Source organism: Mesoplodon densirostris, chromosome 4, assembly GCF_025265405.1.
Source record: "Mesoplodon densirostris isolate mMesDen1 chromosome 4, mMesDen1 primary haplotype, whole genome shotgun sequence".
NCBI lineage: Eukaryota > Metazoa > Chordata > Mammalia > Artiodactyla > Ziphiidae > Mesoplodon > Mesoplodon densirostris.
In genome coordinates, this window is record NC_082664.1 from 118,298,687 (window position 1) to 118,324,522 (window position 25,836).

The window sequence follows — 25,836 nt, forward strand, 5'->3', positions numbered from 1 at the left end:
AAGGTAGCCCTGTAGTTTTCCTTTCCTTTCTGCACCCCCCACCCTCTTTTCTCTCTCTCTCTTTTTCTGTGTCTCTCTTTGGTTTGGGTATTAGTGCTAATGTATTAGCATCATAAAACCAGTTGGGTAGGGTCCTATCTTTTTATATATCATCCAAGTTTATATGAGTTCTTTAAAAGTTTCCTAGAACTCACCTGTAAAACCTGGGCCGTTGTAGGGACAAATCTTTAAATTTCTTTTCAATTTCTTCTTATAATTATTAGTTTACTCGAGGTTTTTACCTTTTCTTGTGATAACTGGAATAAGTCATATATTTCTGAAAAATTACCCACTGAATCTCAGCTTTCACATTTTATTAGTATACATTTATACAGGGTTCTTGCAACTTTACAAATCTCTGTATATTTAGTCGTGCTTACTTTTTAATTTTTAATATTGATTAATATCTTTTTGTTCTTTTCCAGACCTGCTATGATTTATCCATGTTATAAATTTTTCAATCAATCAAAAATGCTGCTAATTTCTGATCTTACCCTTATTAATCTGGACCTTTATTTTCTTTGAATTATTTTATCAATTTCTTTTTTAAATCTTTAAGTCAATTATTTAATTCATTAATTTTATTTAAGCAAATGACTTAATTTTTATGAAATGAAACTTGCTTCCATAAAAATTTTAATAACCCAAAAGTACAATATAGTAAGCAACAAACCAACCAGCACCCCATTACCCAGAAAGAACATGTGTCAATATTAATTGAATGTCATTCCACACATCTCTCTAAGCATTTATGGAGATGAATGGATGACTCCTAATTTATCCTTTTTCTTCCCAATTTTATGGTCTTTCTTTTTAAACTGTTCTTAACTTCAAAAAGCTCTAAAATTTTCTTTTTTAATAAATGCAGTGTCATCCTGCATGTCTCTGAGGATATTATATTTATTCTAAAGTTCTGTTTTGCTCTATTAACTCTGATTCCTTGGGTATTAGTTCTTCCATTTGCATAGCTCGGTATCCTCCTTCACAGTATTAGTTTTCTTTAAATATTTTATGATATTGGGTTGTGGGCTCATCTTTGTTTAGGCTTTAGAGGTATCTTGTTCGTCTGATGTATGTGATTACAGCAGCATTTTTTTAGGGGAAGGGCAAAATTTTACATTGGGTAGTGAACATGGATAGTTAGTATTTGGGGGGGCTCCCTATCCTTTCTGAATATTGACAACACTGGGGAATTGCCTTGGCTTTTAAAGCACCCACATTTCCTGGTTTTGCATCATACACACTAAGGAGAAATGAAGGTAGGAAGAGGTAGATCCATATGTTTGCTTGCCCAGCAGGCTAGACATAAAGCACCCCTATAATCACACATCTTTTATAGTATTCCACTACTGTGTGTGTTTTCTCATCTGCATTCCAATCCTATTTTCAAAGGTTTTTTTTCATGGGTTTTGGCCAATTTTGTTTCTTTTCACGTTTGTTATTGATCGGTACCATACATTTTTTGGAGGAGGAAGGAAGGATCACTTTTAGGAATGAGCAGTAGCAAAGGGAGGCTTCAGCATGTTCTCAGTGCATTGGAAGTTTCACATAGATGTTTTCACAGAGATAAATGGACAATACTGTACATACTTTTAAAGGAAAATATGGTTTTTTTTAAACTATACTTTCTCTTCTATTGATGTATGGTTTCATAATAGTAAGCACAGGGTGTTATCCAGTGGTTTCTAACCCTTGATGCACATTACTTATTTGGGAGAGCTGCTCAAACATATTAAAACCTAACCCCAGAAATTCCATTTTAATTGGGCTGGGGTAAGAGCCACTGGTATAGTGGGAAAACTACACGCTTTAGGATTAGACAAATTTGAGTTCAAATAACCACTTACTGTGGTCTGTGACTTTAGGCAAGAAACAAACTCTTGAGCTTTAGTTTCATCTGTAAATTGGGTTTACAAGATTGTGGTAAGGATTAGAGATAATGTAAGAAGAGAGACTAGCACCATGCAAGACAAATAGCAAATGGTTAACAAATGTTAGCTCTTCTAAATACAGTTATAAGTAAGCAGACAAAAAACCATGGCATTAGAAAAGAGACCAAGTAAAATAGGACATCCATTCATATGCTAAAATCTTACAAATGACAAATTTAACTCCAAAAGTAACAGAACTGTTCATAGGAGTTGACGATCATTCCCAGATATTCCAAACTAAGAGAGACTGTGGGATTTAGAGTGTTCCTACTACATTTTATTGTACCCCCTGGGCTGTTTTAACATGCTTATTTCAATGCATTTTTTTTTCAAAGTATAACTCTTTAGGCTATTACAAGGTTTCTGAGCCATTCTTCATTCCTACATTTCAAAACCTGAGAGTAAAAACAGCAGCTAATAATAGTGGCAACCTGGTTATACATTTCTGTCTGTACTCATGCAAATATTTTGTGAGAAATAGATGAGCACTTTGAAGTTGCAGGAAATGAGCAGAATAACTAGAAAACTGTGGGACCCATGAATTGAACCAACTTTAGTGTCTCTGATGCATGAAGCAATCTAATCCTAATTATAACCAGCTGGAGACAACTCCATTTTCAGAGATATTACCCAAACACAATGATGTCCATTTGCTGACAAGTAAATGTGCATACCTTTATCATCTGTATCATTCAGAAGCACAAGTATGCCATTTGGCATAATGTAACTTCTTAATTAGTAATATCAACTGAATTCTTTAAAAAGTTTTAACCTATGCCCAATTACAGCTATAATTATTCACCTATCAACAATAGAGGAAAATTATTTTCTTCTTGTTCTTTAAAATGTTTAAATGTTCAGAAGTTATTAATGTTCATATACATTACATGATAGGACTTAATTTCTCAAATCTTTATTATAAAAGTAGACCCAAAGCAATACTAACAGTCAATTTGACAATAACACCTTAATTTAGAGGCCCATAATAAACATTAAGAGGGCCTGACTCCTACTGTATTCAATGTACCTTAACACGGTAAATTATCTGACATTGATTTTCAGTGTGAAGACCCTCTCAAAAACAAATTCTATGGCCAAGAAACACATGGAAAAATGTCCAATGTCATTAGTCACCAGTGAAAAACAAATTAGAATTCCAATAAAATACAACTACAGACTGACTAGAATGGCTAAAATGATATAGCATAATAATACCAAATGCTGGAAAGTATGTGGAATAACTGCAACTCTAATATCTTCAAGGTGGGAGTGAAAGACACGATAAAGGACATTTATGCAAAACCCACAGCCAACATTATATTCAATGAAGAAAAACGGAAAGAGTTCCCCTTAAGATCAAGAATAAGACATGAATCCCCATTTTCACTACTTCTATTCAGCATTGTCCTGGGAGTTCTAGCCAGAGCAATATTAGGCAAGAAAAAAAATAAGAAGCATCCAAACTGAACAGGAAGAAGTAAAATTATCTTTACTCACAGATAACAAGACCTTATAGATAAAAAATCCTAAAGAATAGACACACACACAAAACTATTAGAACTAATAAAAAATTCTGTAAGAGTTTCAGGATACAAGACCAGCACACAAAAATCAGTTGTATTTCTATACACTAAAAATGAACATGAAAATGAAATTAAGAAAACAATTCCATTCACAATAGCATAAAAAAAGAATAAAATACTTAGGAAGAAATTCAACCAAGGAAGTTTAAGACTGTATACTAAAAACCACAAAACATAAGTGAAAGAAATTAAAGGAAGCCTAAATTAAAAAGTATCCCATGTTCATGGATTGGAAAACTTAATATTGTTAAGATGTCAATATTTCCAAAACTGATCCTGTGATTCAATGCAATCCCTATCAAAACCTGTTTCCCTTTATGTAGAAATTAACAAGCTGATTACAAAATTCATATGGAATCTCAAGGGACCCTGAATAACCAAGAAGATCTGATGAAAAACAAAACTGAAAGCCTCACACTTCCCCAGTTCAAAACTTATTACAAAGCTACAGTAATCAAAATAGTGTGGTATGGGCATAAGAACAGACAAATGGAACAGAATTGGGAATTCAGAAATAAACCCATACATCTTTGGTCAACTGAGTTTTGACAAGGATGCCAAGATCATCCAATGGGCCAAAGAACAGGTTCTTCAACAAATAGTGCTGGCACAACTAATATCAACATGTAAAAGAATGAAGTTGGACCCCTACCTCATATCATATACAAAAATTCATTCAAAATGGATCAACAACCTAAATGTAAGCACTAAAACTATAAAACTTTTAGAAGAAAACACAGGGGAAAGTTTCATTATTTTGGCTTTGGCAATGGATGCTTAGCTATGACACCAAAAGCACAAGAAATAAAAGAAAAAATAGATATGCTGGGCTCCATCAAAATTGAAATTTTGGTGCATCAAAAGACACTATCAAGAAAATGAACAAACCTATACAATGGGAGAAAATATTTGCAAATCATATATCTAATAAAAGATCTGTATCTAAGAAGTATCAAGAACTCTCACAACTCAATAGCAAAAAGACAAGCAGCCCAATTAAAAAATGAGCAAAGACTTGAATACATTTCTCCAAAAGAGGTACAAAATGGCCAAAAAGCAAACAAAAAGGTGCTCAACATCATCAGTCATAAGTAAAGTGCAAATCAAAACCATGAGATACTACTTTAATCCACTAGTATGGCCATAACCATAAAAACAAAAAAATAGGTATTGGTGAGGATATGGATTTTGTACATTGATGGTGGGAAAGCAAAATGGTGCAGCCACTGTGGAAAGCAGTGTGGAAGTTCCTCAAAATTTAAACATAGAATTACCATATCACCCAGCAGTTCTACTGCTGGCTGTATACCTCAAAGAACTAAAAGAGGGACTCAGACAAATACTTGTATGTGAATGTTCATAGCAGCATTATTCTGAATAGCCAAAAGGTGGAAGCAACCCAAGTGTCCACTGACAGATGAATGGATAAACAAAACATAGTATATTCATATCATGGAACATTATTCAGCCATCGAAATGAATGAAGTATTGATACATGCCACAAACATAGATAAAACTCAAAAACATTATGATAAGTAAAGGAAGCCAGACACAAAAGATCACATATGTTAGTACATTTCTATGAAATCTGAAGAACAGTTAAAACCATACAGATAGAAAGCAGATTAGGAGTTGACAGGGGCTGAGAGAAGGTGGGAATGGAGAATGGATAGGTCTCCTTTTGGGGTGATGAAATGTTTTGAAACTTGACAGAGGTGGTAGTTGCACAACATTGTGAATGTACTAAATGCCACTGAATTATGACTTTAAAATGGTTAATATTATGTTACATCAATTTTGCCTCAATGAAAATAAATAAAGGAATAAGAAAAAATTCTGATGCCTCTTATGAGCAGTTATTAAAACTATTCTGGGTCTTGGCCAAAGAGGACACACACAGTAAAAAGGATTTAGAAATTACAAGAAGAAAATGATTATAGCTGCATTATAAAAAATAATCTTTTATTTCACTTAGGAAAGTACAAGAGCAAATACCTTGAGGGATAAACAACCACTAATCATACAAACATTGTTCTGCTTAGTTTCTGTATAATTACTCTTAACAGAACTTTTGGTCGGACATACACATTTTTCTTGCTCAAATATTCCCTCATCAATAAGTCCTATCCTTATCAATCTATTTAAAATTTCAATGCCTACCCTGTCTACTACTTCCAATCCCACTATCATACTATACTTCTGCCCATAGAAGGTTAACACCTACTAATGTGTTAATCTTACTAATGAGGTTCATTTTTTAAAAAATAAATTTATTTATTTATTTTATTTTTGGCTGCATTGGGTCTTCGTTGCTGTGTGTGGGCTTTCTCTAGTTGTGGTGAGTGGGAGCTACTCTTTGTTGCGGTGCGTGGGCTTCTCATTGCGGTGGCTTCTCTTATTGTGCAGCACGGGCTCTAGGCACACGGGCTTCAGTAGTTGTGGCACGTGGGCTCATTAGTTGTGGCTCATGGGCTCTAGAACGCAGGCTCAGTAGTTGTGGCACATGGGCTTAGTTGCTCCGTGGCATGTGGGATCTTCCCAGACCAGGGCTCAAACCTGTGTCCCCTGCATTGGAAGGCATATTCTTAACCACTGTGCCACCAGAGAAGTCCTAGGTTCATTGCTGATGTTTATTTCTGTTTGCTAGAATATATGCTCCACGAAGGCAGGCATTTTTGTCTGTTTTATTCATTAATGAATCCTCAGTGCCTAGAACCATACTTAGCACTTATGAGTACTAAATAAATATTTGTTGAGAGAATGAAGTAAATCAGCAGACCAGAGAAAACTGAAAGCTAAGTGTCTGGGGAGGGAGGGAGGGAGAAGAGGGAAAAGACAGTAAGAATCATGTCATGTCTCAGGTAACAGAATCTGTAAGCGAGGGCATGTTGTAGGGATAAAAACAGGAGATTGGTCGAACATATTAATAACTGAGAGCCCAGAGACTCATAATACTCAAAATGTCCATGATATTCAAAATTACTTGACATATAAAGAACCCCATAGGAAAAGTCAATTAACAGATGCCAACATCAACATGACACAGATGGTGAAATTGTCTGACAAAGACAAAATTGGCTATTAAAGAAAAATACTTGTGAAATACATATAAGGGTAAAAATTCTTGAATCAAATGTAAAACTAGAAAGTCTCAGCAAAGAGATAGAAGATATGCAGAATAATTAAATGGAAATTTTGGAATTGAAAAATACATTTTAAATGAAAAAATTCACTGGGAAGGCTCAATAGCAGACGATAAAGGAAAGTCAGTGAATTTGAGGATGGTTCATAGAAATTATACAATCTGAACAATAGGAATAAATTTGAGACAAAAATAAAAAAAGAAAGAAAGAAAAAGAAGAGAGCCTCAGAGACCTGTAGAAAAATAACCAAAGGCCTATCATCGATGTTACTGTAGTCCCAGAAGGAAAGGAAAAAGAATATGGTGCTAAAAATACATTAGAAGAAATAATGTCTGAAAACTTCCCAAGTTTGGCAAAAGACATAATCCTCCAGACTTAAAAAGCCCAGTGAACTCAATAAAGGATAAGCCCAAAGAAATCCACGCCCAGGATATCATAATCAAACTGATGAAAACTAAGAAACAAAAGTTGAAACCAACCAAAGAAAAACAACACTTTTAGGGAATCAATTGGAATGACTATAGATTACTCATCAGAAACAGTGGAGGACAGTTGGAGGCGACATAATATTTTTAAAGTCCTGGAAGAAAAGAACTGTCAACTAAGAATTCTATATTCAACAAAAATGTCCTTCACCTGAAGGTCAAATAAAGACACTTTAGACGAAGGAGAACAAGAGAAGAGGTTGCCAGCAGCTATGCTATAAAAGAATTGATTTTTCTGTTGCTCAGAGAGAAGCTATCAGAAGGAAATTTGGAGGATTAAGATAAAGAATGAGAAAGAGAAATGGTAACTATCTGGATAAACATAACAGACTATTCTCCCGTCTTGAATTTTTAAAAATATGTTTGACATCTGAAAGCAAAAAATAATATTGTCTGATAGAGTTTTCAATGCATGTAGTGTAATATATAAGTAACTATAACCTAAAGAGGGCAAAGATAAAGCCATTTATATGGTGATATGGTTTCTACATTTTACTTGAAGTGGTAAAATATTGATTCTCAGTAGATTGTACAAGGTTTAGAATGTACATGGTAATCCTTAGAGTATCTACAAAGACACAGAGTAAAACACACAACAGGTAAATTAAATAGAATACCAAAAGATGTTCAAATAAATCAGGAAAGAGAAAACAGGATAAAAAACAAAGGGAACAAACAGAAAATAAATGGTCAACCTAGGGACCTCCCTGGTGGTGAAGTGGTTAAGAATCCACCTGCCAATGCAGGGGACACAGGTTTGATCCCTGGCCTGGTAAGATCCCACATGCCGCGGAGCAACTAAGCCCATGCGCCACAACTACTGAGCCCGTGCACCACAACTACTGAAACCTGTGCAGCCTAGAGCTTGCATACCACAACTACTAAGCCCGCGTGCCAAGAGCCTGTGCTCCACAACAGAGGAAGCCACCACAATGAGAAGCCCATACACTGCAACGAAGAGTAGCCTTCGTTCGCCACAACTAGAGAAAGCCTGTGCGCAGCAACGAAGACCCAACACAGCCTAGATAAATAAATAAATTAATTAATTAAATGGTCGCCCTAAACTTAAATGTCAATTACATTAAATGTAAATAGTATAAACATTAAAGAAATTATCAGAATGGATTTGGAAAATCATGACCCAATTATTTGGTAACTACAAGAAACACATTTCAAATATAATTATATAGGTAGGTTAAAAGTTTTTTTTAAAAGAGGAAAAAGATAGACATAACATGAAACCATTAATCAAAATAAAGCTGGAGTGGTTATATTATCAAAGTAGACTTCAGAGTAAAGAAAATTAACAGGAACAAAGAGCAACCCTTATATACTAATAAAAATGTAAATTCTCCAAGAAGGCACAATAATTCTGAATGTGTATGCATCTAACAAGAGAGATTCAAAATACATGAAGCAAAAACTGACAGATCTGAAAGGAGAAATAGACAAACCTACAATTACATTTGGAAATCTCAGCATTCCTCTCTCAGTAAACAACAGTGAACAATCAGCAATGATACAGAAGAGTTAAACAACACCATCAACCTATTGAATCTAACTGACATTTAAAGACATTTATCCAATGACAGCAGAATATACATTCTTCTCAATTTTACATGAAACATTCGCCAAGACACACCATATCCTAGGTCATGAAAGAAATCTTAAGAAATTTAAAAGAAATCAAGAATGTTCTCTGCCCATAACAAATAGAAAATAACAGAAAATACCAAGAAAATCTCCAAATACCTGGAAATTGTCTAAACCAACAATCTTTGATTCAAAGAGGAAGATTCAAGGGAAATTAGAAAATATTTTGAACTGAACAAAAATAAATACAAATTTTCAAAAATTTGTGGAATACAGTTAAAGCAGTATTTACAGGGAAACTTAAATAGTAAATATTTATATTACAAAAGGAAAGTCTCAAACCAATAATCTAATGCCCTCCTAATTAAAGCTTTGCAAACATCTTTATCTCCTTAAATTTTACAGGTATATATATATTAAAAAATTTTTTTGGTATGTATTGCTTAAATGCCCTCAGAAAGGTCTTTAAATTTTGACTCAAAACTTACCTTCGCTGAAAAACACTAATTAGCCTTTCCCACTGTTCTATCTGTGTAACTATTTGGTCTCATTAAACTGCTATTATATTTATTGGACCATATAAGCAATTACTGCTTTAATAAGACATTAAGCCTCTAGGCTATCTGCTTACAAAGCACATGATATCTTAGAGGAAATCTAAGTGAGGGGATAATAAACCTATGGGCTATGAAATGGGTAGCAAAATTGGCATAAAAAGATGAGTTATCAGGATTAATTTTAACACCCCATTTCCATGAATAGAGCATATTCTAATCATTTTTAGATTTTCCTATTGTTTTAGTTTGTGTGCCCCATAAAAGGCAGTGGCTGCAGGTACAGTTTGCATTGTCTGTATTATCTTTGGAATTAGTAAAAAAAAAAAAAAGTTCAAACTCTGAAAAATTGTGTCAAATTATCCATATCTTCAAAATCCACATATGCCCTCTCTAGATTTCTATCATGCCTCATTTATAAAGCATGAAATTGAAGGCTAACTGATGTCCTGTGACAGAAAAGTGTAATAATAATTCAGAAGCACTGCCTATTGTGTTTTATTCCACTTGTGAAATGAAATCACATACATTAAAATAAGAATAAAGTTTCAAACTATGCATTTTCAGCATTTGACATCACTCACAAACAATTAGCTAGTACTAATTAGGTCCAATATTGTGAATGTTTCATTAATAAAAATTAATTAGCTCTGTTAGTTATGAATGTCACAGGAAAACCCAGCCTCGGGTGCTCTGATTGTTACTGTTATTTGTTTTCAGGAATCACTTGCTGAGAATTGCTTCCCCTGGTTTTATTTCTATGCCTCAATTATACAACCTTAAAACATGGCAGCCCCTTGTATTATACATTTCCTGCAAATATTAAGCTAATATGCTAAAGCAGGAGCATATTTTACATAACCACATATGTCAGACTAAATTTGAGCCAAGCAAGAGAATGAATGTACTCACATCTGAATTATATTTGGCAAATACAGAGATATCATAAGCTCCTGGTTTAAATGCCTACATGCTATTTCCATGGTAACTACATAAACATTTTCCTCATAACACACAGCTATCTTCATTCTTTATATCCCATTATTTATTTTTTCACTCTCAGGGGAAAGCCTAATTTATTCCCTAGGAAAAATCAATCAATGGTTTCTTAATCAGTGACATTTGAAGAGTAGGTGGCACAGTTCTTTTTATGGAAAAGCAATTTCCACCAACGCTCTTGTTATGTGACAGAAGACTAGAGGAGAATAAAAGTAGTACTTGCTTTAAGGAAAGTGTGTGTATAAGTTGCAATGAATAGTCCTTCAAAGAGAGATGAGAATGTGCATTAGAAACCCGCAAAAGGTTGGCCAAAGTGATCACGTGCAACTCCAACTTCACTTTTGTATGTGAGTGGAGTATCATGGAAACTCCTTTATGGAAAAAAAAAAGTGATCTTTCATTCCTACAGAGTTTTGGCAGTCTTTAAAAAAATTCCTTTGCTGTTTTCCTCGTGTGATAGAGATTATGTATAGAATGGTCAGCAGCTAGAGGCAAGAGAAAGACTACCTACTTAAAAGCAGATCAAATGACAGTTAAAAGGAAAGATAAAGGGAAACCACATCAGGTTCCTTCACTTTGTCTACTCTTTGAGCCTGAGGTAACTATCACAGATTCAAACAGCACCAGATGGAAGAGATCCCTTATTGCATTTTAGCTATCAAATGAACAACAATTTCTCAAAGTGCTCTAAGGGACAGTGGATCAACTAACATTCTTCAGTGTACTCAGAGCTCAGTGGGCTAGCAAGGGAAGCCCATTCAGGATGAGTGTAGATATTAGCCAGTCCCTTCCTCTGAGCTTCCCTGGCACCACTACGATAGCACTTATCACTGTTTTGTTATTGTTTATATATGATTCCCTCAAGGGACCTTTATAATACCCCCCCAATCTAACACAGTGCTCTGTGAATGGTAGGGTGCTTAATAAGCTAGTGGATTAAATGCATATTTAGCTATAATGTATACACATTTCCTACAATACACAATGCTCCTCATTCAAAAGATTAAACCGTTTTACAATAATTCCCTCTACCATTTTGATGTTTCAATTCTCATGGCAGTTTTATTACTTCCTCTATTTCTACAAGGCAAATTTCTTACAATCTCCTCTCTTTCATTTATCTCCAAGGCCTATGTCCAGTTATGAGGCAAGGGCTTCTTGTTGCTTTTTGGTTTAGTTTCTAATGTTCCAGTACCATTTGTTGGAAAGACTAATCTTTCTTTACTGGGCTGCTTCTGCATCTTTGTCAAAAATCAATTGATCATATATATACATATCTAAACAAAGCATCCGCATCTGGTTTCCTTTTAAATATTCCCCATATGAAACTTACCTGTGCTTTAGCACTAGTTTTACAATGGCCCATTATATATCATCAGAGAGATCTAGAGCACCAGAATGTTTCATGTTTTCCTTCCTAGGTATGTCAAACCAACAGAAGGAAACAAAAGCTGGGCCTGACTCCAAGAAGAATGAGTTTCTTAGGGATCAAGTGTTTCCTTTCATTTCTACAATTTGGTATTTTTAGATAAGCTTTCTTGTGACCATGTGCCAGAATTGTTAAACATCAAAATGTACAAGCCAGAATGATAATACTAATTTTTTCCCTCCATTATTCTGTTGCTACTGCATGGGGACAATTACTTCAGAATTCAAATACCAGTGAGGTTAGGAATAACTGGCTCGTTTATTACAAGCATTTGTGCAGATTTCTAGTTTTTCACTGTTATAAAAATGTGGTGGGTGAATCTCCCTTCTAGTAACAGAAACAAGGGGACTCTGCATTTATTATGCTCCTCAACTGCCACATATGTTTAGTGGTATTCCAGCTGATTGTCGTTAACTTAAAACATTTACCGCTAATTACAGTTGGCACAATAAATCAAAGGGTAAAAATGTGTTCTCAACACCCACAGTAATCCTCTCCTTCACAATAAAATTTCTATCTCTTCCCCCATCATACCTCATGCCAGGACCAGGCCCTTGGTGAAAGGACTTCTGAGCTCTTTTCGAAGTCCAGATAAACATCCTCTTCCTGGGTCATCCTGTCATGGCGTTTTCAGAGGCTAACTCTTCTCACACATCACAACTGACTTCTTACTACCTAGCATTGTTGTCTTGCCAGCAATACACGTGTGAAGGGAGACTTTATGCCACATGGTATAGTCATTTCTTGGTCATTTGACTCTACTAGAGAGTATTCCTGCTACAACAATCTCAGTAGTAAAGAATTAAAAGAGCTAATGTGAGAGATGTAAGCTCACAGAAATAATTGCTTTCCCAAAAAAAGTCTTAAAAATACATTTGAAAACCTACAGAATGAAAGAATTACATTCTTTCAAAACAGTGCAGAATTAACAAGAAGACAGTGGCACTTTAGGTACCAAGAAGAAAACACAAGAGGACAAAGTCACAACACAACAGCAAATCTGCACTATTGACTTGAGTATGTTGCCTACTCATCTATGCTATGTTTTATTTTGAGCTCATATGAAAAAATACATTTAAATAAATATCACACACCAATGAAAGATGCAGAACGTACATCTAGTATATCATCATTTATACTTCATATTGTTTATGAGTACTTATATAAGAATATATATTCACCAACCTCATAGAGCATTTTCTCTGGAGAAGGAGGCTAGGAATGAGATTGGAGAGAGATACAGAGAGGATTTCAATCATTCCTAAATTGTTTTGTTTCTTTTAGCAAAAATGACAAAATGTTAGCATTCAATTAATTCTTGGTGGTAAGATAACAGACGTTTGTTATATGATTCTGAATTCATGGAATTTCATAATAAAAAAATTTTAAGAGAAATAGAAATAACACCTAATTACATTTTAGCCTGGAAGTAAAGCAGATTTATAAACACAGAAAACGTGAGGAAGAACCTTCTTTTTTGGAATAGAGTTATAGCTGACCAAAATACATTTTGAACTACATAAGTCTGAAAGAATACTTAAAGTGATACTGTAATTTCTAAGTAATATTGGGCAAGTAGATTTGCCTCCAAGAGCTTCCATTTAATTTTATGTAAAGCAAGGATGTTGAAGTAAAATATCTTGGATAACCTCTTCAACTTTAAAAGTCTGTAACTCTTTTTCCCCTAGAGGAGGTAAGTATATCTCTGCACATGTTATTCCTTTTGCCTAGAATAGGAATACTCTTTTCCTCTAGCTTGTTCCCTGGCAGTAAAATCCTATTTATCCAGTAACACTCAGTACATAGGATACCTTCCTGCTTTCGGAAGCCTTCTCTCACCCTTCCTAAGGAGGAAAAAGCACTATCACAGCTCTGTTCTTATACTCCCATTAAGCACTTGATACACTATCTTTCCATTTATGTGTTGCCTGTTCTGTTAGATGGTGAGCCACTGATGACGGGACCTGAACTCTACCTTTCTTTGTATCCCCTGAACCTTCCACACTATTGCAAATATTGTTTTCCCTAAGTAAATGATGAATGAATGAATGAATGAATGAATGAGTCAGTATGTAAAATGGCATGAAGCTCACTCCATCATTCAGGTCAGTTGATCGTGCCACTAGAAGGTAGGGGTGTAACCCAGACGATCACTTAATATTCTTTCCAAACGAATCCACAGGATCATTTTGAATTTTATGTTCTTAGTTTAGAAAGCAAGGATGACATAACTTTTCTTCTCCTTTTGCTTTTCCTCATACTACACAGCTTTTTACAAAGAACATGAAACACTCTTCTTACTTAAGCAAAATATCAGAAACATAAGATACACTAAACCTTGAACTGAAAAACTGTTACAAAGAAGTGAAACATTTTATCATATATATTTGGATAATATGCAGTTGGCTGCAACAGTTCATTCAACACTTGTTCTCAAATGGGGCTGGCTACAGTTCCTAAGGTGGAAGAGGGATAGTGTGATAACATGGAGGGGAGAGAGAACTTGGTGGAAAATAGCCAGTAATCCCTTCCAGGAACCCAAGGAAGCGCAAGGGTAGATCTCAGCACGCTTAGTTCTTTCTTGGATCAATCTCCCCAGATTTGGCTCCTGAAATGGTTGTTAACTGGGAGTTTCTTGGAATCAATGGGAGTGTCCTGGGAGTCTGCCAACCAGCCACAAGACCTAGAAATGCCCTTGACAATATTTAAGCTAAAGCAGACAACTGCCACCAGATGCAATGGGGGGAATTTGGAGCTCAAAGCTGCACCCTCAGAACTTCTAACCAGGTACTAGTGTAGATCACCCTAGTCATTTCATTAATTCAGAAGTAACACGACCTTGCATTTTACAGGACTGAATATTTTGGACCATACTTATTAATTATAATAGGGTTATTTTTAAAAACTTTTTATTTTGAAATTGAAGATTCACAGGAAGTTGCAAAGATAGTATTGAGAAGCCTCATTTACCCTTAAACAAGTTTGCCCCAATAGTCATAACTTGTGTAAATACAATATAATATCAAAACCAGGAAACTGACATGGGTACAATGTATGTGTATTCACTGTTACTTTATGACACATGTAGATTACTCTAGCTATCACCACAATCAAGATAGACTATCCCTTCACTGCAAAGATACCCCTTGGTGCTATCTCTTTACAGTCATACCCATCCACCTACCCCTCAACCTTCCCAAACCCCTGGTAACAACTGTCTTGTTCTCCATCATCATAATTTTGTCATTTTGAGAATTCATATAAATGGAATAATACAGTATGTGACTTTTTGAGACTGGCTTTTTTCATTCAGCATAGTGTTCTTGAGATCCATCCAAGCTGTGGTGTATATCAGTAGATCATTCCTTTTCATTACTGATATCATATTCCATGGTATGGATGTACCACAGTTTGTTTAACCGTTTACCTATTGTAGAACACGTTGGTTGGTACAATCTGTGGCTAGTACAAATAAAGCTGGTAGGAAAAATAATGCACATGTTTTTGTGTGGATATAAGTTTCCATTTTATTGGGTTTAATGTCCAAGAGTGGGATTGCTGCATCATATGGTAAGTGTACATTTAGTTTTTAAAGAAACTATCAAATTATTTTCCAGTGTCTGTACCATTTTATATTCTACCAGCAATATATGAAAGATCTAGTTTCTCTGTATCCTCACCAGCATTTGGTATTGCTACTATTTTTTATTTTAGCAATTCTAACAAGTGTATAGTGATAACTCATCATGGCATTAATTTTCATTACCCTAATAGCAAGTGATGTTGAACATCTTTTCAATATGCTTATCTGCCAATGCTATTAAGAATATATCCTCTTTGGTGAAATATTTCTTCATGTCTTTTGCCCATTTTTTAATTGATTGTTTTAATTGTTGAGTTTTGGGGGGTTTTTTGGTTTTTTTCGGTACACGGGCCTCTCACTGCTGTGGCCCCTCCCGCCGCGGAGCACAGGCTCCGGACGCGCAGGCTCAGCGGGCCATGGCTCACGGGCCCAGCCGCTCCGCGGCATGTGGGATCCTCCCGGACCGGGGCACGAACCCGTGTCCCCTGCATCGGCAGGCGGACCCTCAACCACTGCACCACCAGGGAAGCCCAACTGTTGAGTTTTGAGAGTACTTTAAGTATTCTACATATGACTGTTTTGTCTTCTCATTCTTTTAACTGGGTCTTCAACAGAGTAAAAATTTTAAATTTTGATCAAGTCCAACTTACCCATTTTTCTTTCTTTTATAGATTGTGCTTTGCTGTCCTATCTAACTACTCTTCACTAAGCCCCAGATCCTAAAGATTTTCTCCCACATAAAACTTCTAAAAAGTTTTATAGTTTTACATTTAAATCTATGATCCACTTTGAGTTAATTTTTGTATAAGGTGTGAGACTTAGGCTGAGGATCTTTTTCCCCACCCCCATGAATATTCAATTGTTCTGCACTATTTGATGAAAAGACAATCCATTCTCCATTGAATTGCCTTTACACTTTTGTTAAAAAAAAAAAATTAGCTGGCTATACTTGTGTGGGGTTATCTATTTTGTTATTGATTTCTGTGTCTATCCTACTGTCAATACCAGTCTTGAGTATTGTGGCTATATAAATTTTGCAATCAGGTGGAGTGGTTCCTTCCATTTTATTCTTCTTTTTCAAAATCGTTTTAGCTGTTCTAATTTCTCTGCCTTTCCATATAAATTTTAAAATCTTGCCAGGATTTTAGTTAATTGAGTTAAGCCTATATATCAAATTAGGGAGAATTGATATCTTTAATATGTTGAGTCTTGATGATAAGTTTTACCATCTTAAACTTTGATAATAGGTTAATGTACTTAGTTTTCTACCATTAGGATAAGGAGTACCTATTTGAAAGGGGCTGTATATAAATTTAACAGAAAATTTACGCCACTACTATATTTAAAATAGATAACCAACAAGGACCTACTTTATATCCATAGCACAGGAAACTCTGATCAATATTCTGTAATAACCTAAATGGGAAAATAATTTGAAAAAGAATAGATACGTGTATATGCGTAACTGAATCACTTTATTGTACACCTGAAACTAACACAACATTGTTAATCAACTGTGCTCCAATAGAAAATAAAAATTAAAATAAAGACAAACTGGTTTCCAGATTCATTACTATTTTAGTTTTTAGTAACAGTATCAGTTACTGAGACTGAAAAACAAGGAAGAATTTTCTTGGGATAAAGAGATAGGCAAATAAGACTTCAAGGGAGGACAGCTGAGTAAAGAGGTCAGTTTTGCATTTTTTCCTCATCCATGTCTCCTATCTTTCTCTGTCTTCTGTATCTCAGATAAAACACGGGTCTAATGATATCATCTTCAAGTAATTTAACCTTTACTTAGTAGATTAAGTTGTCTTTTCCATTAAATAATAACTAACACTTTAAGAACATAATCAAAACAATGATAAATTATTGACAAAATAAAACTGATGTTGCAAAAGAAAAATACTATGTATCTAAAGGGAACATAATTTTACAAAGCTGAAATAAGAATGCTGCTAATAAGACCTCTCCCTTTAAAAAAAAAAGACCTCTCCTTATCTGCCATAAGGTAAATAAAAACTTTACAAGTTGAAGTTTTGAAGTATTGAATGTTTGTAAACTAGAATAAACTCCTGGTTAAGAGCTCAGGTCATGGAGTCAGATAGACCTGGCTCTACCTTGAACTAGCAACTTGATGTAGGGCAATTTACGTAACTTCTTTGAGAATGTGTTTCCTCGTATGTAAGATGGAGATATTTAATAATAGGACCTATGTCAAATAGAGTGGTGAAGCTTCAGATTATGCATATTCAGCACTAATCTGAACGTTTGGCATATGGTAATCACTCAATACACATTAATTACTATTATTTTTAATTCCTTTTTGTCTGGGCAAATTATACCTAGGCTTCCCTCCATAAGGACAGTTGTCCTAAATGGAGCCTATCAAGCTTTATGAATTTTAAGATTCCTGATAGATACATTGTTTAGAGTGGTCTTACTGTCTGCAAGTATACACTTCCCTTACTCCCAAGAACCATAATTTTAAGCTAATGAACTGAACTTAGATAAAACTGGGTGTTTGACTCAACTTCAACATAGCTAGAACACCATCTTTTAAATTTCAGCCTCTTCAAAGTGGCCATGATAGTTTGCACAGTTAGAAATGTGAATTTCTAATTGTACAAATTAGAAATTCTGTCCGTTGCACAATCAGAAGTCTGATTCCATTCCCTCATCAAAAGCCACAGTAGATTTGGGATTTTGGAGGCACCCAGCTTAGAGGGGGCCAGAAAAATTAAATAATATGTAATTCAGGTGGTCTCATGTAGGTGAATTACATGACCTCTGAACTGGACTTGATGGGAGAATCAAGGCAATTCTTTTGTTTTATTTTGTAGAGAGGTCAAGTTCTAATTTAATCTGTTCCTTGTTAATATTATGAGCCTAAAAACAAATTTGGTAGTTAAAAAGAGTGGAAATTAATGACTAAAAGAACCCACTGCCTGTGAATTTCAATGATCCTATCCATGGTTACCAAAAATCACTGAGAGATGAATTTAAATGGAATTAAGAGCTTGATAAGGAGTGGTAAAAGTATCATGATAAAAATTTTGATAATGTTGTTTGTTTTTGGTTCATTAATGAACCTGTGGTTATATGAGATTATAGAATCAAATATAATCAAACAGGTAAAGAAAACTTAGATCATTAATGGAGAAGACAGGGACGTTTGGTGACTTTCTTTTTTTCTTTTCTTTTTTTTTTGCCACACCACGTGGCTTGTGGGATCTTAGTTCCCTGATCAGGGATCGAACACAGGCCTAGGGCAGTGAAAGTGCAGAGTCCTAACCACTGGACTGCCAGGGAATTCCCCAGGGACTTTCTGAGTATTATCTTGCTTGTATGAGTGAACATTCAGCACTTAAATTTCTGCTGTGTTTCACAAGTTACTTTCTTCAACTTTAATTTTTTAATGGTTCAGGATTAGAAAGAATTTGCTGGACATTTTTAAAAGGCCACATGCTGGTACATGGCTGGTAGTGACAAGAACATGGAAAGTTCTAATTATGCCATAAGTAGAAGTTTAACCAATAAATGGACAATTTTTTAAAAAAAATCAATGTTAAGGTATTTTCTATCCAGGTTAACGTTAACACAGGGAAGAGTGATTAGAACATTCATTCCTTACATACTACTTATCCTGGGTTACGCCTGCCAATTTAAATCATTTTCTTGAAATAATAGGTCCTGCATTCCTTAGAATCATCAGGACTAGTAATTGATACTGTATTTGACTGATTTTTCACATGCCCTGATTTCACAGCAAGGACCTAGTTGTACTTAATTACACCCACTCACTACCAAGACACACTGACTCAAGCAAACAAATGATTATACCTCAAAATCAAATTAATAGACTTCCAATGAATAAAAGTTCTAATTCTTCATTAGGATGTGATTAAAAAATTGTAAACATTTGAGTCTTTACAAAACATGTATTGAAACAGTTTTGGCCTAAAATCAAGGAGATTTAAGAAGACTGACAAAGAATCTTTAAGTCTTTCTATAATTGCTTTCCACTTTACTTAAAATATAACAGTCACTGCAATTTCATAATAAGAAATAATTTTATAATCTTTTCAAGTTTCTCTCTCCTTTTCTATTTTCGATCCTTGTGTCTTTTTTTTTTTAATGACATAAAGACTTAAAACCCTGTATCTTTTATAAACCTAAATTCCTAAGAAACAGGGGCAGAGGATAAAATAAAGATTAAATTAAAATAAGATGTCAGATATGAAAGGAAAAAGATCAAGAGACCAGATGTCACATAAGGAAACTAAAAAATAATATGAAATAAGGTTCAGAAAACAAAACTAAAACCATTTGCATGTGTGATAGGATACCACCATTTACGTTGCCTGGGTTATTTCTATGAAAGGAAAAAATATCTGGTAAAGGACGGACCTATAAGTATACTAGTACTATGCCATATTCTTACTCAAATAACCTTACCTGTTTCTGTGTTAAGAAGTTCATAACCTGGGAAAAAAGCAACATTTCTTTTGGCTAATATCAGGGTCAAGCATTAAGAGGCAAAATAAAATCCTGACTATGCTAAATAAGTTATAAAATTATCAGCTTTATCTACACTTTGGTATTTGTAAGGTAAATATTTAAACTTAAAAATAAACCCTTTCAAGTCATCTAAAGTTCTTGGTGGAAATGTAACATGATATGAGAAATCTGGTTACCATTTAAATTTGAAGTACTTCATCCATTTTGGTGACAAAGGCGGTTTTAGCAGCTATCATTACATTCATTTAAATTTCAAAGTGCTTTGGGTCCTTCCAAGATGAATGTCCTTTCTTCCTTGCCTCTCATTCCTTAACTTATTTTCTGAAGATAGCAATGTTTACTGCAAGAGAACAAAAAATAGAGCTAAACTGGAGAAGTAAACTAGTTTTAAATATATTGGACATTTTCTTTCCTTTAGGATATTCTTAATTTCACACTCACTCAACAGTTAAAATTAGACTTATTCATTTAAGAAGTAACTTCCTTACTTAGGAAGAGACATGGATAGAATCTTACACACTCAAGAACTATCCATGCCGTACCTAAGAACCAAGTAACTTATAGCAATCAAACTAGCTAGCACTGATGCACTTGAGGCTTTCTAAGACTTCATCTGATTGTCCTTGTATATTTCTTTTTTTTGGCTAGAAATATAAAAATAAGAAACATTAAACTGTATTTCACCTTTATAAAAATCCAATTCTAACAGTCACAATTTCCAACTTTGATATAGCCTCTGTTAAATATGAAAGTAGACATCTCCAATTGCAAAAGTTTCTCTAGCTACTTTGCAGTTTTACTTTAGGCTTAAGTATAAAATATATTTATAATTTGGTATACAAAACATCAATTTGCAGAGACATGGATGGTTCAAGAGACTGTCATACAGAGTGAAGTAAGTCAGAAAGAGAAAAACAAATATCAAATATTAACACATATATGTGGAATCTAGAAAAATGGTAAAGATGAACCTATTTGCAAAGCAGAAATAGAGACATAGATGTAGAGAACAAACATGGGCACCAAGGGAGGAAGTGGGGGTGGGATGTTGGGAGACTGGGATTGACATATATACACTACTATGTATAAAATAGATAACTAATGAGAACCTACTATATAGCACAGGGAACTCTACTTAATGCTCTGTGGTGACCTAAATGGAAAGGAAATCCAAAAAGGAGGGGATATATGTATAGGTATAGCTGATTCACTTTACTGTATAGCAGAAACTAACACAACATAGTAAAGCAACTATACTCCAATAGAAAAAGTTTAAATTAATAACTTCCTATTTCTGACTCTTGAGCACCAATTACATGCATGTTTAAACTGGCCCAACCCCTAATTTGTTTTCTCTATAACACCAAATACAAGGAAAATAATTGGAAAAGTTAAGAAGAAAGAAAAAGTGATCAGTTTTTTTTAATATGGGAATTTTCGAATACATATACAAAAGTAAAGAGAATGATGAACCCACATACCCATCACCCAACTTTAACAGTTATCAACATTTTGCCATTCATCTTCATCTGTCCCTCACCTCAGTTCTTTCTCTCTCCTGGAATTATTATTATTTTTTGTTAGTTTCTGATTTATAACAAAGTGAATCAGCTATACATATACATATATCCCCATAACTCCTCCCTTCTGCGTCTCCCTCCCACCCTCCCTATCGCACCCCTCTAGGTGGTCACAAAGCACCGAGCTGATCTCCCTGTGCTATGCAGCTGCTTCCCACTAGCTATCTATTTCACATTTGGTAGTGTATATATGTCCATGCCACTCTCTCACTTCGTCCCAGCTTACCCTTGCCCCTCCCCGTGTCTTCAAGTCCATTCTCTAAGTCTGCGTCTTTGTTCCTGTCCTGCCTCGAAATTCTTCAGAACCACTTTTTTTTTTTTTAAGATTCCATATATACGTGTTAGCATACAGTATTTGTTTTTCTCTTTCTGACTTACTTCACTCTGTATCACAGACTCTAGGCCTATCCAGGTCACTACAAATAACAATTTCGTTTCTTTTTATGGCTGAGTAATATTCCATTGTATATATGTGCCACATCTTTATCCATTCATCTGTCGATGGACATTTAGGTTTGCTTCCATGTCCTGGCTATTGTAAATAGAGCTGCAATGAACACTGTGGTACATGACTCTTTGAATTACGGTCTTCAATGTGATAACTTTTAAGTGATTCCTGACTGTGCTTACATACTGTAGAACTGAACCTCTCAATAAATTTTAAGACAACAAAAAAGCATTTTAAAAAGGACGTTTTTGTTTGTGCAACATCAAACAATATCTGACTCTGACACAGCTGGGTTATTCATGATGAAAACAATACCCAATGTTCTTACAGTGCTTAAATCCACCACTTCACGTCGTACATAACAATGATGAGCAGCATGTAGGAGAAATATTACCAAGAAAAAAATATATATACATCACCAATATATAGATGAAATGATGATGTCCAGTATCACATAAAGAGTGGCAAAATTAGTCTTCTTTCCATTATAAGTCTTTAGAGAAGAAAAATGCAACTAATGCCTATTTTATTTTGAAATTTGAATATGAAAAGAAATTGAACTTATGGATATACAAATACTGATAACCTAGAAAAGTACTTAGTGATAGAGAAGTGAAGTGATTTCCCATGGGTAAGTGTTGGTTAGTGGAAAAACTGAAATGAGAACCTACATCTCCTTACTCTTTCCTAATGCAGTGATTGATTATCCTCCCATAATCCACCCTGCATTCCTTTCCTCTCAGTCCCCAAAATGGTCTTTTTCTGAATGCTTTATTCTGATGTGTTTGGTAGAACTCAAACTCCAAATCTGAAATATCAACTCAACAACTTCCCATGTCAGCTATTACTTTCAGCTAGGCTCTACGGAGTCTCCTCTACACATGTGAACTTAGTGATCAAAGATTTGAAAGGAAAGACATATGCAGATTTTGAGGCTGCCTACTCTGTGCCTCTCTCCTTCCTAGGGGTGTTCACCAATGAATTCCAGAACAACTGGCATGACTTGAACAGGGTTGTAGGTTAGATGGTAGTAACCTATCAACATTGAATTCCTAATTGTGATTATTTTATCCTGGTTACATGGCAGAATGTCTTTGTAGGAAATGTACTCTAAAGAATTCAGAGGTGATGCAGTATAATGTCAGCAACTTACACTCAAGTGATTTAGGAAAAATTATCTGTACTATTCTTACAATTTGTATATAAGTTTGAAATTATTATAATATAAAAAGAAAAAACAATTAAATATATCAGTACATCTGTCACATTTCCAAAACGTCTTCTGTGGAAGTCTAATACAGCTAAATGCTTAAAGAAAAAGTAGTTCTACAGTGAAATAAATTTGGGTAAAGTTACTCACTGTATTCTTTCTTGGTGACTCACAATACATGTGAGCCTATCAAATATTCCTACAGATCATGCATTAGACATAGTTTCAATTATCCATCTTTCCAGCCACATATAAATTACATACTTAAGGGCCTACTATATGAAAGGAAATGCTCTGAGTAGTATAGATAGACAGATAATAGGGAAGGCAAGATCTCTCACCTCAGAGAGCTTACGTTTTAATACAGAAAGAGACAAATAAATAAATAAACTAATTTCAGATGGTGATAAGTGCTTTGAAGAAAATAAAACTGGGTGTTAGAGGCTGGGAAGGTGGAGGTGTTGTTTTAGACAGCGTATCAAGGAAGGCCCTCTGAAGAGATGATGTTCAAGTTGAAATGAGCCAGAAATGGAAAAGTTTAGGGGAAGCATCTTCCAGACATAGGGCATACACGTCATTAAGATAGGAATAAGCTTATAATACTCATGGGGAAAAGTTTCTCAGTTATCAAAATAATGAAATTTGTTTAAAAAAATCTCTTAAGTACCATACCCCTCAAAACGTATGTGAAAATTGGCCAGATTTTAAACTATTTATTTACTTGTATGTAATGACAACAATAAAATAACAATTCTTAAAAATTCTTAACTTTTTTTAAACTAACTATGCAAATTCTCTTCGGATGATGATTTTCTATTACTTCATAGCTTCTTTCAGAACCAATCCTTATTTTTACTTTATATTTGAAAACAAAGGTTATTCTCTCTCTGCATGTAAAAAGAAATAAATTGCCTGTTTGTTTTTTGTTTTTTGTTTTCTGTTTGTTTTTTTCCTGGATGGTATACTAGTGTGCTGGGAAAACATCATGAAGACACGTAGGCAGAAAAAGTATCCCCTGAATGAATGACTATATGCAGCTATGTTACTACCCACTCACTGAGGCAAGAGCAGCATATACCTAAATTCAAGCCCTCTATTCTAGAACTTCCACAGCACTGGATTTTGCATATTGCCAAAGAACAACTTCAGTTATATATCTTAAGGAAGGAAAATACACTTATGATTAGAGAATACGAACTACATAATCATTCAAGTGTGGCTTGAATTAACTGTGTGAACATAACACCAAACAAAATCATAGACTGTATATATCGACACTGCTGTACATATTAGACAAATTCTGAGTATTCTAAGAGGGGCCTGACTAGTATGCTAAGCTACAACAGGTAGAAAAAAGAGAATATGCTTTGAAATGTGTTTTGTGTTCTAACTGGCTAACAGGGTTATGCGGAAGACAATCCAGAAGCAAAGATGATGAAGAGAAGAGGCTGTATTCTCAGAATTGTGAACTAAGAAGAAAAATCCCTAGATCCTGTAAGTAGGGACAGCATGAAGTTAAAAATGATATAATGCTGGTGGGGGGTGGGAGGGACATTTTGTTTATGAGTACCAGGGCAACTTCATCACAAAATAAATAAATTTAGGATACATATATGCTAATTTTTAAACATTAATAAGATAGGCATATTGAAACAAAATAGGAAGGAAGGAATTTAACCTTGCATAATTAAAAAGAGAAAAGGTGCCAGTTTGAGAGTAAGATAAACTGGACATTAGTCCCAATTCCCCATTAACTGAGGAAACTCTGATATAACCTTTGACATTTTAAAATCTATCAAAGCCCTATAGGCTCAGTACTGTGTGATCTTATTTACTTTGCTATTTAATTTAATAGTAGGGAACTATTTATTTAGTTACCTAAGTAAAAGCATTACTTAGAATGAAAACACAACAGTCCAACAGGAATCCTACTGCTTACTTGGGAGCTTTTTATTCACATAGGGCAGGGACTGTCAAACTGTGACCCAGGGGCCAAGTCTGACCAGCCACCTGTTTATGTATGACCTGCAAGGTAAGAATGTAGTTTTTACATTTTTAAATAGCAGGAAAGAAAGATCAAAAGAAGAAAAATATTTTGAGGCATAAAAATTATATGAAACTCAAATTTCATTTTTATAGATAAAGTTTTATCAGAACATAGCTAGCACATTTAAAAATGTATCATCTAAGGGGATTCCCTGGTGGTGCAGTGGTTGAGAGTCTGCCTGCCAACGCAGGGGACACGGGTTCGTGCCCTGGGCCGGGAAGATCCCACATGCCGCAAAGTGGCTAGGCCCGTGAGCCATGGCTGCTGAGCCTGCGCGTCTGGAGCCTGTGCTCCGCAATGGGAGAGGCCACAACAGTGAGGGGCCCGCGTACCACACACACACACACACACACAAAAAAAAAGTATCATCTAAGGCTGCTTTTTTTACGAAGAATTAGCTGAGTGGGTGCAACAAGGATTGTATGGCCCACAAAGTCTAAAATATACACTATCCGGCCCTTTCCATATAACAGTTGCCAGTTCCTCATATAAAGTACATATACTCACATGGTTATGCTCTAAAATGATAGGACTTATATTTTAACACTAGGTCAAATGGTTCATTTTATTCCTTATCTCCAAGTATTTCATTCCAAGTCTTTCATGTTTCTAATGAAATATTAAATAATAATTTTATATTTAAAATGACTATTCCATAATATTGAGAGAATTTTCGTATACTTGAAAATCC

The 25,836-nt window shown here is 34.8% G+C and overlaps 1 protein-coding gene across 10 annotated transcripts in view; it reads right to left on the reverse strand.

Moving 5' to 3' along the window:
- The window catches only part of PEAK1 (pseudopodium enriched atypical kinase 1), a 304,440-nt gene that overhangs the window by 126,418 nt on the left and 152,186 nt on the right, over window positions 1-25,836 (reverse strand). For 7 of the 10 annotated variants that reach the window (XM_060096958.1, XM_060096959.1, XM_060096957.1 and 4 more), the window contains one exon: window positions 20,037-20,200. The exons of the other annotated variants lie outside the window; for them this stretch is intronic. The gene's annotated coding sequence lies outside the window, so the exon portion shown is untranslated. The remainder of the gene's footprint in view (window positions 1-20,036; window positions 20,201-25,836) is intronic. 10 annotated transcript variants of the gene reach the window in all.